Source organism: Falco biarmicus, chromosome 1 (genome assembly GCF_023638135.1).
Source record: "Falco biarmicus isolate bFalBia1 chromosome 1, bFalBia1.pri, whole genome shotgun sequence".
Lineage (NCBI taxonomy): Eukaryota > Metazoa > Chordata > Aves > Falconiformes > Falconidae > Falco > Falco biarmicus.
This window is the reverse complement of record NC_079288.1, coordinates 79,866,486-79,882,485: the sequence shown is the minus strand read 5'-3', so window position 1 is coordinate 79,882,485 and position 16,000 is coordinate 79,866,486. Positions and strand designations below refer to the sequence as shown.

Below are 16,000 nucleotides of genomic sequence, written 5' to 3'. Positions count from 1 at the left end.
CTATGTCTGCATGTATACATACACACAAGCGTGAATGAAAAAAAAAAATATATGCTGCATTCCAGGAAGAAAGGTAAGCATCAATCAATATAGAAAGCAATATCAGAAAAAATTCAGTTACCATCACAGAAGATACCATTTTCCTAGTCCTGCCCGCTAGAACTGCGTCACCCTAACCGCACTACGCTCACATCACCTAAGAATTTAAATGGTGCAAAATAGCAGCATTTTTTAAGCTTTTGGTTTTCAGGGAACCTTTCTGCTTTAGAGTTTCTCAGCTTGAGAAGGTGCTAAGCTGCACAGTGGATTCCTGTACCTTGTGCAACCATGCAAATTACAGTCCAGCTCAAAATACAGCTTCCATCTTTTACTTAACCATATCCTGATGTGAGATGATACAATATTGAGAAACACTTCAAACTACAGTAGTAGTAACACAAATCTTTTGTGTTTTCATTAAGTGGAATGAATCCCTGAGGACTCAAGAGAACTCAACAGAAGTCTGCGTATGCAAAAAGAGAGGCTGGTTATGGTAGGCAAGGTTGGAGGTATGTGTATAGTCGACATGCCCATTAGCACAGTGAGTAGACAAACACCACCAGCATGATGGGGATTTTGGTGAGGGACCCTTCCCTCCTGTCTGTACCAGAGACAGAAGGATAACAACCATCACCATTTGTGAGATCTCAGTTGGAGGGATGTAAAGACATCAATGCTCCATCTATTCGAGGCTGCATACAGACCCTAACTGAGCTGCAGCAGATACTCAAGTCTTTCACCTGTAACATGTAAGATCACCAACTGAAAGTCAAATGTTTTGTGCCAGGTAAATGTTTCTTGTCCCTTTCTGCTGGCAGTGAAAAGTTCCTTTGCAGAGAGGAGCAGGCATGTCCTAATGGTGAGAGCTGCCTTGTGCGAATGCCATAAGCAGCTGCAGACAAGCTTGGATACAGAGATCTGCACAGGGACAGCAGCAAAGGGAGGCGGCATTCCACAGAGCTCTTTGAAACAGGCAGTGGAAATCCCAGTCACAGGACCAAGGTGGCCACTTTCAGGCAATCAGACCAAGTACAGAAGCAGAAACAGCTCCAGCCACAGCCTTTGACACCTTCCTTTTAGAGGACGGCAGGCTGGACTTTTCTGCGCTGCCATCTGCAGTAAACGTGTTTCTTTCCAAATATCTCCAGTCCAAGAAACCAGTCTACGAGATGCCAGCGCTCATCTTCCCTGGGAGGCAGATCAGTCAGGGTGTCAATTAAAAGCACTTGCTGAAGGTGAGCTGTGTATAAATGAATCTAATAGGAAAGCTCCGTAGGTCAGCAGCTTCCTGCCAGGGATGGGGGAATGTCACAGCACATTGCTTGTTGCTATTGCACACGCTGGTAATGCTGTCTGTCGTCACCTGGAGGCCATGTCCCTGGATATGTTAATGACACCTTTGCCTGCAGCCTGCACGGTGCTGTGGTTTGTCAAGTTAGAGATGAAGGTTTGTTTCTGTAGTGAGCAAAGATCTTGTGCTACTGAAATGCCCATGTGGGCACATCTTACTAGCATCCTGGATGGCTGTCTCCATGCTTGGGAAGCATCTGCTCATACACCAGAAAAGCAATTGTCACGCGCCCAAGAGGTTGTCTTGCATGCAACCAATTGTCACGCAACCAATGGGTTGCTCTATAGACAGTACTATATGGAACCAAGATGACAAGCGGAGAAGGTGCAGTCTAAAAAGGGGCATCACCAAGATGCAAACCACTGGAGATCCTCACAGACATCAGCAGGATTTGCCAGTAGATGTTGCTAAACCTCCAGGGGTGAGTGGGTCCTGCATGCTCTGCAATCTGCTCCGGGTCCAAAAGCGCCAGCCATGGAGTTGGAGTTGCTTCAAGGACCACACAGGCTGAAGAGGTGGACTCAGACCATTCACAGTGAAGTTCTGCCCTCTGACACAGAGGTGGCCCAAGATGATCAGTTCATTAGCCAGATATCCAAATCAGGAGGAAAAAAGATTGCCTGTTGTCTCTGATAAGCTGCAAAGGTAGAAAAATCTCTGGTCAGAAGCGACAGAGGGTAGGCACTCTTGCATGCAGAGTGACACTTGAAGGTAGAACCCATTTTGTCAGCCGTGCCCAAGAACAGAAGATGACCCACACCAAACATAGCTCAGTTTGGGGCAATATTCAGCCTGTGCCCACCAAGTTCACAGGATATAACTTGAAATTACAGGAAACACAAAAAAGGCATGATTGCACACATGATGTGGAAGAAGCAAATCTTCCCACAATATGCCTCAGAACTTCAGGAGAAGGGATGAAAAAATCCCAATGCTCAGCCATACACTGCTGGCCACTTCCCTCAGATGATTTTTTTTTTTTGCCTAACCTAATATTTTAAAGGTTATATTATTGGCTGATGCTCCTCAGCCAATCAGTTCCCATCTATTTTATTTCAAAACTTGCTTCATATTTATCCTCCCAGAGACTTCTAAGCAGAAGTAGATGTTTCCAGAGATGCCAACAGAATACTGGATTAGTTCGGGGTTTTTTTGAGATGAAGAGGAATTTGAGAACAGAAGCAGTTTATATTTACTCACCAAGCCCTTTATTTTGTAATAGGAAAACCAGACATGAATATGGGAAAATAATGTAGGTTTCTCTTGTGAGCAGAAAGGTGGCTTTTTTCCATAAAATGTCTCAAAACAATCACAATCCAAATAATGAGAAAAAAATCTAATGGGGAGACGACTGGTTGGTCACAATTCAGACAAATATTTGTTATGCGAAAGCAATTCTTATTTTAAAAAGGCAATGCAGGACATTTGGGAATGTTCTGAAGAGCTTTATTCCCATCTCCGCAGCAATGTAAAATGGCGTGATTCAACCATTTGCATTGCAGCAGCGGGTCAGCCGCTCTGAAGGCATGATGGTTGGGCACGGGGGCTGCTTCTGCCAGAAATCGTAGACATTTTACGTCATGCACATTCTGCTTCTCAGTTTCCCGTTACTGTTTTCTTTCAGTTTAGGGATAATCCGAGATGGTATGTTTCTTGCCATTTCAAACCAAGAGAAAAACCGCAACAGTATTTTCCATGTAAGCCAAAACCTTTCACGTGCCAACTGTCCAAGCAGACAAAAGAGCTTTGATCATAGTCAGACACCATAGCTAGCTACTTGTTTTAATTACAGAAAGTTTTAGCTATTATTACACGACAAGCTGGCACATTCAGCGCATGACATAATTTTATGAAAGCTTTTCATTTCTGTCAGCACAGCTCCAGCCCTAGGCTATTCCACTCACAGCAGAAGCATCAGTTTGAACGAAGCCAGGGAGATACCTCAGACCAAGACCTACAAGAACCTGACCATGCACCAACCCTGCTCCCAGCCTGGGCAGGCGACCGTCACCCTCCATGCCCCAGCCAGGGGAGAACTGTGAACTGCCCACAGATCACGGGTTTTCTTTTGTACTTTTGATTTTTTCAGGTCAAAACAATCTAAAACCCTGGGTTTTGGACATATTGCATATTGCTTTTACTTGACATTTTTCCTTCTATTTATAGTACACTAGCTGTTTTGAGTGACTGATGAGCTAACACCCAAAATATTGGTTTTTTCCTGCCTGGATCACTGTCAGACCATCAGAAGAAAACAGCTGTGGTGCAGGTCAGTCCAAACGTTTTCCCAGGTATTCCTGGGCTGCTCCATGTTTTCACCTCTCTTGGCAATATTTTCATTTTGGCAAAGGTTTCTGTGAAACACTCAGAAAAGCACTGATGAATAGCAAATCAAAGGGGGTATGACAGTCGTCAAAAAGTCTCCGTGATTTCTGTTTGAACAAATGATTATGAGGACTCATTTTCTCATAGCCACAGAGCCCTAATCCTCATCTGTTCAGCACATTAGAGGAAAATGCCAAATTACATCCCCTATCGCTGCATCTAAGTTCAAATGAAATCAAATAAGCGTAGTAAAGAGAATAAACACAAATAATTAGTGACAAAGATAACATAGGAATTGGGCTGAAAGAATATCTTTCCCTGGGAAAACACTGGAAAGCATTGTCAGGGTTTAATTTCAGAGATTTCGGTTTACTGTCAGAGATTAATTTAACAGCCATTAAAACATCTTATTAACTCAAGTGCTAATTGAGTGCTTGGCAGGAATAACAGAGCAACGCCAACCATACACATACATAAAAATTGCTAGAATTCGAAGAAATTCTGTGGCTTAATGTTTTAGTACTTTTATAACTTGCTTTTGGCTGGCTTAGGTGGCCTTACCTATCTACCTTGTACCCATTTTGAAGACGCCGTGCTCTGATGGCACACAGTGTCAGCCGTCCTTAGAGATAGTTAAGTCCATTTGCAGTATTTTTGGCTAAGATCTTCCAAATCTGGCTGAAACATGGCTCACAGCAGTGCCTGAGTTTTCAGGCTGAACTGTGCAAACTGCTGAGCTTTGAGAAGTCTCAGTGCCATGATGCTGATGTGATGGGTGCTGAAGAAGGTGAGGTGGGCACCGACGGAATGAACTGCTCCAGCTGTTTCAGTAAAGAACCCAAGACCACGCTGACCACCACCTTCCCAGGACTCGTGTTTGGTTTCCAGAGTACCAGAGAATTTTTCTTTCTTCTACATGGACATCTACGGTTTTTAGGGAGAAGTTAGACTGATACCACTCCTTCTTCTACATTTGACTTCCAGCTGCATTGTTTTGTGGTTGCCACGGGCTGCTTCCTGGGTCCTTTCTTCCCTTGCACCCATAGCCTGTGAAGGCACGCTACCATGGCTCCTAGATTGAGAGAGGACAGCCACATATTGCTGTACTTTCACAGAAGCACAGAGGTCGCCTCCACTATCACTCCCTGTAGGAGGAAAGCAACTAATTTTTCCGGTCCAAGCAAAGCCAAGACATCGTATTGCCTGAATTTTGTTTGGGGCCTCAAGGGGAGTATATCCCACTGCTGCAGATGTTGCAGGGACACTCAGCTCCAGACCTCTCCCCTTGATGACTACAAATGGAAGCAGGTGGTGAGGACCTCAGCCCTTTAGGGCAAGCCCAAACTTCAAGTGACATAGTCTAAATTAGTTGGGCACAGGCAGGAGATATTTTGAGCTCAGCACATCCTAAACATGCTACAGATACTTTGAGGTGAAGTTATGGGGTCATGAAGTTTGTCGTGCATAAAACTACCGTAAGTTCTGTTTTCTAGCCCTCAGCCGAGATGTACCCCAAGCGATTTGTCTTTGGATAGACAGAAAGCAACGGATGAAGCCAGAATTTACAGCCAGGCTGTAGGTGCCCTCACTGACCCCAGCTCCTGACCTTCGTGTGCTCCCATACGCTGGGTCTCTCCGTTACTGCAGTACCTGCAGCAAGCGGGGCTTCCTCGCTCAGCAGCCGCACGGTCAACGGTCCTACACAGAGCCACCTGGAGGCTCTAGTTAGGAGCTCCTGGAAGATTAACTCCAGTTTAAAAGCTGCTAAACTGTCCCTGATGGTTTGTTTGCAGCTCCAGTGAAGCAGGGGCCAGCAAGCAGGAATGAGTGGGACGGGGCTGGGAGCTGTACCTGGGACAATGTCCAGGCTGCCAGGCGTGCACAGGTACTCACAGAGGTTATAAAGTGCTTCAAGTGGTCCAATTTATGGGGAACCTCGTCCAGAGGGAGGGAGGTTGTGCGGCATATATCCTCTTCCCCAGCCACCTAGAATGACCAGCCACCAAACAGCTACCACTTATTAATAAACTTGCTTAAAGAAATTGGCTGGAGTCTTACTTTTCATTGTGCTGAATGAATGGGGCTAAATATAATCCAGACCTCGTTTTGCTGGATAACAATGTGGGAGAAACTTCCTGTTCTAGCAGAAATCCCTGAGTTTAGGAGTTTCTCTAGGCTGGGTGAAATTCTTCAAATCTCAAGAAACACTAAGGTCACTCTCTAAATTCCTCTCTCCTCCCAAATAAAGATATTATTTGAATACTGTGTGTGAAGGGTAATGCAATGTCTTTATTAGAACCCAGCTGAAAGCACAAGATGTTTCAATCAATGAGCACTCAGAAACAAAGGTACTTCTTGGCTTAAGACCCAAATTCAATAGTTATTTTTTCAGCTGAACTGGAATAAAGACATTATTTAAACATGTATCTGTCATCTGACACTGCCTGCGGCTTGCCGTTGGATATCTATTTCTCAGGAGCGCTGTGGCAGCTCCTTATGTAAAGGGGAAAAAAATATAACCATTTCCTTGCGTCACTTCATGTGGGATTAAATCTCCTTATGCCTCCTGTGGAGCACCATGTCAGGGAAGGGTTTCAGGTGCTGATGAAGCCCGTGGTGGGTGTGCAAGTGCACACTGGTCTTTGCAAAGAGGCGTGTTGGTGTTGCAGACTTGCAAAATAAAGGGCCTCAGTGTTGGATTTTTCGCTTGGTGCTAAATAAGCCACAGGACGGCTAGGCTGTGGGAGCGAGGGCATCACTGGAGAACCAGGAGCTCAGCAGTGGCACTGCTGCCAGGGCTGGGACTCAGGGGATTCAGCCATGTAAGAATGCTTTAATCCTGCCACGCTCCTCTTTTTCATTTTGCCTTTGGTTACACTGCCAACCCATCAACCTTGCTGATGAGTTCTCCAGGAACAGCTTCCATCCCCCAGCGCTGCCAATGTGAGCATTGTCCTTGCAAAGACCTTTGCTCGAGGAGAAAACCACGGTGCTAAGCTGTGAGTCCCGTTTAGCTCTGCAGTTGCAAGATCTGGTCCTTTCCCTTTGTGACAGTGCCACACATAAGGGACCTGAACCCAGCCTTGCCAATAAATCCTGGCCGTTCTTCAGCTCAGGAGGCTCCCACGTCCCAGACATCCAGCTGCAGGATGGTGTTGGGCGCCGTTCAAGCCCCACTGGACTGTGGTGATTCCTGCCAGAAGAGGTGTTCAGGAAGCCAGGCGAACCATGGTGGTTGTGGGTGGGGTGGACGCTCCATGCCTAATGGGTGGTGGAAGTTCTAGGAGGCTGCTAAAGCCAAGAAGGCTTTGGCAGAGTGTGGTAAGGCCCCTGGGCAGAGCTGGCTTGGTCCTGTTGGGCTCTGCACATCTGGGGGACAGGTGCTGGGTCAAGGTGTGCAAGCAAGGAGGAGGCAGAAGCTGGTGGGGTGTAAAAGGAAGTTTGCGTTGGAAGTGAAGGGGAGAGAGGATGGGAGGCCATAACCTTGGGGTAGGAGTGAGAGGAGGTAGAAAACAAGACACATCGGGTACCTGGTGGGTCCTGCTGGTGATCTCTCCCGTGTCTGCTGTGCAGGAGCGCTCTGGGAGGCCATGGGCTTGCCGTGCTCCTGTGCCATGCTTGCAGGGCTTGTGTAGACATCCTTGGGTCTGCAAGATTTTACCATGAGTGCAGCAAACTGCTGATCCTTTGCTTCTGAAGGGCTGCAGGTGTACACAGATGACAGACAGTTCACCTTACCCTCCACCAGCAAGATCTGGGGCATTGCTGGTCTTTTTAAGGCAGGGCAATAGCCACACTGAGATGGAGCACACCACTTAGGGGAGCAAATACCGTGGTGGCTTTCAACGCAAAGCAGCAGCACTCAGGTGCAAACTACTGCCTTGAGTATGATTCCACATGACCTGGACCTGCAAGAGAAACTCAACATTACCAGTTGCTCCTGCAGCTCCAGAGAGCTGCATAGTTAGGAGCAGTTTTGAAAAACTGCATGTGTGCTCTCTACATCACCTGCCCACCAAGTGATGTTTGGTCTCTCAACCTGGAGCATCACCATGTGGCACTTTCCCTCACTGTCCCATGGCTGTGGTTCTCCATAGGGGACCCTCCACGCAATGTGGCCTGATGAGCTCCTGGCATAGGGTGTAGAATGTTTTTCAGGGGCGGGTTGGGGTGTGTGCAGCATTCTGTGGGGCTACCTTTGACCACTAGATGATGAACACATGGGCTGGAGCTTGGGTTGTCCTCTTGGACAGAGGCTGAGATGCTCTGACACAGCTACGGTCCCTGAGTGTGGAGACGGAACTCAAGAAAGACAGGGCACGCTTCTGCCCGTGAGTAACTGAGAGAACTTTTTGTGCCTCAGACAGGCCTTGCAGAAACCACCGAGCTGCAAGGAGCGGCTGGAGGACACAGGAGCAGATTTCATGCTCTCACCCTGCACTTTGATGCTCTTGGCTAATGAGTTAATCAGCTGCTTGTTGTCATGCCTGACGGGAAAATAACAACAAACACTACCAGAGGATGAACTGAAGAAAGCAAAACATTTTCTGGCATGTGCTTCTTTGACTGCAACATCAAAGATCACATTAAGATTTTTGTAGAAGATTATTTCTCCAGGTTTCTTTAGCTGTGAAATTATCAGGAGCGTCAAACCCCATTTGCAGGAAGACCTTCTGGGGAGGAGGACGCTGCTGAAAGGGCAGAGATGTTTAATATTTCACGAAGGGCATGCACAGACTAACATGCAGTTCTCAAAACATCCTCATTAAAATGCTTTAATTAACATTGGTTCAAGTACTAGCAGACATGGAGCTTTGTCTGTCTCAGATGCGTCGGGAGTGCTGGGCACTACTCAGGTCCCCACAGGAGCATCCTTTCCCTCTCCCAGGGGGAGGACAACTCTTGAACCTCCTCACAACCTCCTTTCAACATTGGATGTCTTTCCTCATCTCGAAGGGCCAAGGGACCTTTTTTTTACTCAACCACATGCCAGCCAAGTAACCATTTATGCAAAACAAACAAAGTCAACAGTGGAAAGGGAGCAGCAGAGCTGATCTTTTGCCTTTTCAAAGGAAATAGTTTCAGTTCCCCAATGCCATAATCTCATTAACCATCTACCTGGCATCCAGACTAGGCACTAGCCTGCTCCTGCACAGGCACAGGGAGCGCTCCTCTGTCCTTGGTCATCTTGTCTGGTTTTTGGAGCAGGAACAAGAAGCGCACTTCAGACCAAGCCATACCACCGAGAAGCAGGGGCACAACGCCATTTCCACAAGGCCATTTTTAAAATGGAAAAAAGGTGCTTCTTTTCTCACCCAGAAAAGACAGAGTGCTTTACGTTTTCTGAAGCTGTGGGCTGATGCGCTAAAAAGAGATGTAAGAAAAGGTGGGTGGAAAAATATCCCCTGTGTTCATTATTCCTTTGGGCCAGGAAGGGTTTTGGGGCTGTCTAAGGCAGTGCCTTGCTCCAGGGGTGTGTGGTTAGGCAAGGGCTGAACATCCGCGGTGGCTGAGGGACACCCAGTGCTACCTGCCCTATCCCTGTCGAGGGCACTTGCTCCCACCCAGGAGCTCCAGCCTGCCCCAACCTCTGCATCCACACAGACCACAGGAAAGGTAAGGACTAAATGTGCCACAAAGACTGACCGAATTTGCTGACAGCGGCAGCCCATGAGGAAGCGCCATTTGCCATCAGCTGGTTTATCTGCGCAGAGGTAAAAAAAAAGATCTGCTCTCCAGGCAGCGATCTGCTGCCCGTCCCAACCACCAATGCCACCCTGGAGCGAAGTGACAGAGGAGCCGGGCAGCAGCTCATTTTGCACAGCCTTTTGCAGTGATGATTAACCTGGATCAGAGTTACATTCCCAGCAGCTTCCTTCAGTCACCAGTGTGGCAGCAAGATACGGTGAGTCAGATCTGCTGGAGCACACATGCCGAGCGAGCAGCTGGAGGACAGCATCCCAGCACGCAGACAAGCTTGCACTTCAACCTGCAATAGATACGAATCTCCATTCCAGGGGAGGAAAAAAAAAAAAAAAAAAAAAAAAGAGCAGCATTTTAATTATGCAAAGTCTATGCGCATTTTTAAAATATAAGGAAAGAAAAACAGGACCCTGTCTTATCTTTTTGTGAAATCATTATTGGGTTTGAAATACATGGATAATTAACGACATTATCATGCAAATTTAAGTGAATGGAGCTGGCTGAATTAAAGTCATTTCACCTACCTAACCATAAAAATTGCAACATGGAGCTGTCGCAACGAAGCTCTGAGCACTATTTTTAGTGCAGCACTGTAAGAGAGGGCCTGTGGGAGGGCATCTTCCAAAGGAATGCAGGCAGTATCTTTTAGGAGGAACTAATCCTTGGGAAACCATTACTAGCTCTCACGAATAACTGAGAGATATTTTTCTGACTGGGCTGGAGTTTATACACAAAGCGCCACATGCACCAAAAGAAAATCATGACTCACTGAATTTAAGGAACAACTTACTGAAGCCAGATTTTCAAGTGCTTCTCCCTCTGCTCCTTCTCCCTTGGGGCACACGAGCCCTTTATCAGTGGTAAAGACAAAATAAAAAATTCTTATTTATTGCCTTTGAATGGGAGCGGTCAAGCTTTTTCAGGATTGCAGTTCTGCAAAGCTCCCATGTCGTACTTTTAGTTGCATGGAAAATATCCACCTACTGAGATCAACTTATTGCCGCTTCCTGTGATTTGACAGCACTGCATCTTTGATGGGCAGATTTCGGACATCAGCGCTTGAAGAGGATGTGCACGAACATCTCCTGCTGTCAAAAAAGGACCACATTAAGGCTCCTTGAAAAACAACTCTCCAATACAGGCCCTGAACACTCTGGTGATTTTTCCAAAGACATGGAGGGTTTGGGTTTTTTCCACCTGTCCACACATTAGCTTTGATTTCTGTAAGAATTACAGATCATGCTGAGGAAATACCTCAGCTCTTGTTCAGTTGCGGCTCAACATGCGGTAACCCCTCCTAGTCATCCCTCCTGGACACTGACGTGGATTTCTGGCACACCGACGCATCAGAATGGTGCTGACCGCAGGGGCATCGTGGCTGATTACAGAAGCTGTGTTAGTGAACATTGTCCTTAGAGATTCACATACTGCTAAAAGCAGCTATTTTTTTCCCCCCAAAATACCTATAAACACACAAACTGGGCAGAGGCCTATATAGGCTGAAATGTTTTGTTAGAATATCTAAAGTGTCAAAATCATTTTCACATAAACTCTCATTTTACTGGTCTATAAAGAGCTTAGCAGCATCACCTTTGAAAAAAGTCATAAATGCCATATAAATTGAAAATTTTAGATAAAGTTTTGGGATTTTTTTAGATGCATCACCCTCATTCTCTCCACCCATACATATCTTAATTTTAAAAGTTTGTCCCCAGCTGCAGTATTCAGAAATCTTTATGTAAAGGAGGAAACACTGTGATGCTTCTTACAGCAGCAAAGGGATCCAGGAGTTCCCATCGCCCTGAAAGTCTCTGGGACTTTGGTCACACAAGCGATTTCAGAAAACCGGACTTCAAAGCCTTTCAAAATTGTACTGCTGAGAAAAGTAAATAAATAAAGGCTATAACTAGCCTAAATTTTTAAAACATTTAATGACTTTTTATGGAGCCCATTTCCATTTATCGACCTTATCCAACGCTTCAAAGAGCGAGCAGCAGTGGTCAGTTTGGCTGCCCATCCCTTGCACCAACCCTTCCTTCTAATTTTGCCTCCCTCTTGTTGAATCTTGCTGTCGATTGCATATCCATAGGGAAAGACTGACATTTTCCTACACGTCTGCACAATGCCTGCCACAATGCCTGAGCTCTCTAGATGCTACTGTACTAATAATAACAATAATAATGATGATGAGCATGATCCCCAGTGCATGCGGGATGCAGCGAGGTGGCTGAGAGTCCTTCCACGAGCACCTTTGTAGTCTGACATCTAATTACTGGTGAAGAAGAGGGTGGAGGAAGACCAGCTATAGCAGGGGAAGACGGAAAAGCTCTTGGGAGAAAACGTGAGTGTTGTACAAGGTAGACTTGCTCTCCTCACCTGTGCTTAATGAGGATGCTGTGCCTGAATGCCTTTAAGTTATCGCCCCAGGGAAACTTCTTTTTTTCTGTTGGGAAAGTTTGTCTGGCTGGACTTTAAGGACCTTTTCTGCTGCCAAGGGGTTTTCACAGGCTGGTGCAGACCTTGAAACACTCCAAAGTGCCAGCAGAAATCATGGGGCAGCAAAGGTACAGGGACTGCTGTGCCACTGGGAAAGGGCAGGAGATGGGAACAGGCTCAGGAAATCTGCTGGGTCCTGGACCCCTCTGAATTACCGCCCCAGTGAAACGCATCTGCCCAGCACGTGGCTGGTCAACCTGGCATGTCTAAGAAATCCCACATGTAAATCCAGCAGCCTGAGATGTAGGGCAAAAAGGATGAACCTGGTCATAAATGTAGCTCTGTGTTCCTGCAGGGAACAGAGCTACATATTTTGTTCTGAATGGGGAGCTGGAAGGGAGACAGGTGTAAGGTTTTTTTTGTTTTATGGGAAAAATCTGCTGGTTTGGAATTTGTTTTCCACTCAAAAGCAGGTAATGAATTTGCCATGGAATGCAATTCCAAAATTGTTTAACTTCAGGTACATCAAAGTGTTTGGTGCCTATGAAATCTGATATAGGCCTTTAAAATCATATGCTATCTTTTTCTATAAGACTGAAAGACATTGAATCAAACCATTCCAAAATAGAAACTGAAATTGCTTGTTACCAGTTTTTCCTATTTAAATGTAATTTTGTCCAATTCAAACCATTTCTACAAGAGAATTAATTTCTCAACACATCGGCATTTCCAAGCAGAAAAATAGCGGTCCCAAATTTTCCGATCCCTGGTGCTGTTACTGCGCTGCCGCCAGAAAAGCTCCAAAGCATCCCAGGCTGGAGAAGCTAGGGATCTGCAGCTGCTCGTGCTGGTGGCAGCTTTCAGGAACGGTCAGCCCCCGTATGCTGACGTGGGCTTCGGTTGGGACACACTGGGATCGCCTGGGATACCCAGAGCAGACACCTAAGCATTCACCCAGAGCCCTGTCAGCAGGCACACGCAGCCGGCTGGTTTCTGTCATCGCAGGCAGAGCCGTAGGGCGCTGCACACGCGGCTGCCTCTGCACAGAACGGTATCCTGCCAGGCATTTTCTTGTCTTAACAAATTACCCTCAAGTGCCCCTAAAATATTCAGTTTGGTGGAAGGAACTGGAGAAAAGTGAAGATGTAGGATGCTTTTTGGGGAGCTGACCAGAAAATTGTTTCTGCAAAAAGTCATGGCAAGATACAGCACGGCAGCAAAAGGTGAGAGGAAGACAAAGGCAAGACAAAGCAAATGTTTTACAGCGACATCTTGTCCCGGAGTGTAAATTAGGAGCTGGAAGGGCTCAGCAACAGTCCAGCACGTGCTGACAGCAGGGTCTGCGTGTGCATTGAGAGCTGGAGGCGACAGCCCAGCCTGCAGGACCAGCTGCTGAAGCGATGCTAAAAGGTAGTCTAAAAATAAAGCGCTTATCACAGCGAGAAGGGCCAAGTATTTCATCACACTGCCTCAATCAATGACTAACAAAGCACAGGCTAGGAGGATTTCTGTTTTGTTAGGAGCTGTACTCTGATTCACAGTTTGCTGAGCTTGGGCAAAAACCTTCTTGCAGAAACATGGATGTGACCACTTGGCTGCACCATCGCCCACCCGCCAGCATCTCTGCTCCTTATAATGCAGGACAGCAAAACACAACATTTTATAGAGAAAGCACACGAAGAACCACTGACTTGTGGTTGGCTCAAAACCTGTCAGAAGCAGCAGGCTTGGGCGTTTGGTGCTCAGGTCCCCCTTGCCCACCTGCCCCGCAGGGAAAGGCAAGCAAAATTATCCCCTATGAGGGGGGAAAAAAAAAAAAGCTTCACTTTGTCTGAGAGACTGGACTGACTCTGTCCCAGGCAGATATGTTATTTAAGGGGCATTTCCTCTAGCACAGGGGTAGGTTTGATTCTCAGGACCTTGCATCCCCGGGAGATAGGCAGGGAAAGGGCGAGGAGAGGAGCCCGGCAGGGGCAGAGCACCAGCAGGGCAGAGCACCAGCAGGGCAGTGCTGGTGGCGGCACCCACTGCTGGAGCCAACCAGCCCCTCTCCGCAGGCAGGGCAGACTGGGGGCATGCTCCCAGCCGCACGGGCACCTTCACACCTGTGTCTGCACCACACCGGGACAACCTGTATACACCTTACGGCATCAAGCAACAGCAACGCCTGCAGCTTGGATCCTCAGGCTGCTGTTGCAAAAGCTAAGGCAAAGACGACCTCTCCAGCCCACTGGTGCTGGGGTGCGCACAGACCCCAGGGCGCAGGGGAGGAATCGGTGACACGCTCACCGCTGCCACCGTGCCGGCGGCCCTCACCGTGGGAAAGCCTTTGATCTAACCAGATCTCCCGGGGCCGCCTGCCGGACTCCGCTTCCACGGCGGTACCTGATCTTACAAACATCGGCGCCGGCGCAGCTGCCGCGCACGCAGAAGCCACATCCTGTCAACCCCTTCGCAATCTGCAGGGCCATCTCCCCGGCCACAACGCAGAGCGGTTGCAACACCCGGGGAGTGACACATCTCTGTGGGGCAATGCAGGGCTGGTTCCCGTCCGGGTGCAGCACTGGCTCTTTGCACCCGCACGCACCCAGGGTTTTATTTTTCAAGGGACTGAGGCAGGCTACGTGCATCAGTAGATGGTTTCTGCAAGTAATTCTCCTCTCCGCAGGAACATATATCTGACTTTATAATTCATGCATGCCTGGGAAGTTCAATCCAGTCCCACTGGAGTAGCAAGCTCAGTGGGAGTTTATTTATTTAAAAGAGTGGATGCAGCAGCATGAAAAAAAAAAAAAAAAAAAGAGAATCTATCAGAAACCATAAGTCTTAATCCTAAAGCAGCATTGCTTTCCTTAAAATATGGTCTAGGGAAACTGCTTTTAAAATGTGGCTTCCACGGAGCCTTGGCTTCAGCATTGCAATCCCTACAGAACAGTATCATAGTATAATAATTAAAACATTTACAAAATGAAGATAATCTATGGCTGATCCAAGTTTCTATGGAAATCTGGAGGCTTTGGTGTATGCAGCTGTTCCCATCTAATGCAAAGGTTGGCCGCAGCTCTGCTTCTGAGCCCATTTGTAACTTAGAGGATAATTTATCTGTTCTATTTACACATTTCTCAGCTTGCACAGCCCTAGCGTGTAACTTTTCTATGGTTCCCAAGCAAAAGGGTGTCTTACCATCCGCACTCAGCCTAAGCAATTAGTGTTCACGAGCTTAATTAGACACCCTCTGCTGAAAGGTGTGGATACTTGCTCCAGTGCCGCAGACATTGCGCTGCATAAGATAGATCTGAACATCAGACACACCAGCAGAGAAATGGAAACACTTGCTCATGCTGGCCTGTGGTACCAACAGATGCAGCCCCATGAAGATTTGCTCTGATTGCTCTGCTTCACATCTGCAAGGCGTTTACCTCCATTTTGTTCCCCTTCAAGTTCCCGCATCCCTTGCACAACGGGGCTGGCGGTGCCAGCCCTGTAAGGCTTGGCCAGTGGTGGAAGGACCTGCGAGCCAGCACAGCTGGCACCAGGGGTTCTGCCAGATGTTCAGCCGTAGGTATGTGTCCACTCCCATGCCCTTGTTCCTGAGATGATGGCTCCTGCTAACAGGTTTTGGTGAGCCCACACAGAGTAAATACAGACAAGAGAAAGCGGAAAAGAAGGTGATTCCCCCCTAGAATGAGGCTAGCATCTTAAGGGCAGTTAAATATTTTTAAAGCTGTGGGCATCTTCGTATGAGCTGCCATATTAACACTTTTACAGTTACTTTACATACAGACACTTTTACAAATCAGGAGAGGGTGTTGGGTGACAAAAAGAGTAGACACACCTGAGAAAGGATCTTAAATGTTATGATGAAAGACTTTTTGGGCTGATACCGCTACCTGGTACTTTACAAACCAGGCTGACGAACAGCTGGACCACCTGCAACTGCTTGGGGGTGGAGCAGAGAGCAGACATTTGCTACCTGCTCATTGTCATGACTGATGATGCTTTACATTCACAAACTTATCTCCAATGTCCATCACTGATGTATGCGGTTTTCATTTTGCAATGTTAAAATGCTAATGAAGAAAGTATTAATAACCTGTAAGCGAAGAAAGTTTGCCAGTAGAGCAGAGCTCCAGTAGCTACACAATG

At 47.0% G+C, this 16,000-nt stretch overlaps 1 long non-coding RNA gene across 1 annotated transcript; it reads right to left on the bottom strand.

Annotated features, from left to right (window-relative positions):
* Window positions 1-2,623: 2,623 nt before the first annotated feature.
* On the bottom strand, window positions 2,624-14,174 carry LOC130143835 (uncharacterized). Its single transcript, XR_008819893.1, has 3 exons — window positions 9,561-14,174; window positions 7,246-7,416; window positions 2,624-7,134 (listed from the first exon to the last, which is right to left on the bottom strand). It is a non-coding gene; the product is annotated as an uncharacterized LOC130143835 (long non-coding RNA).
* Between the last annotated feature and the right edge of the window lie 1,826 nt (window positions 14,175-16,000).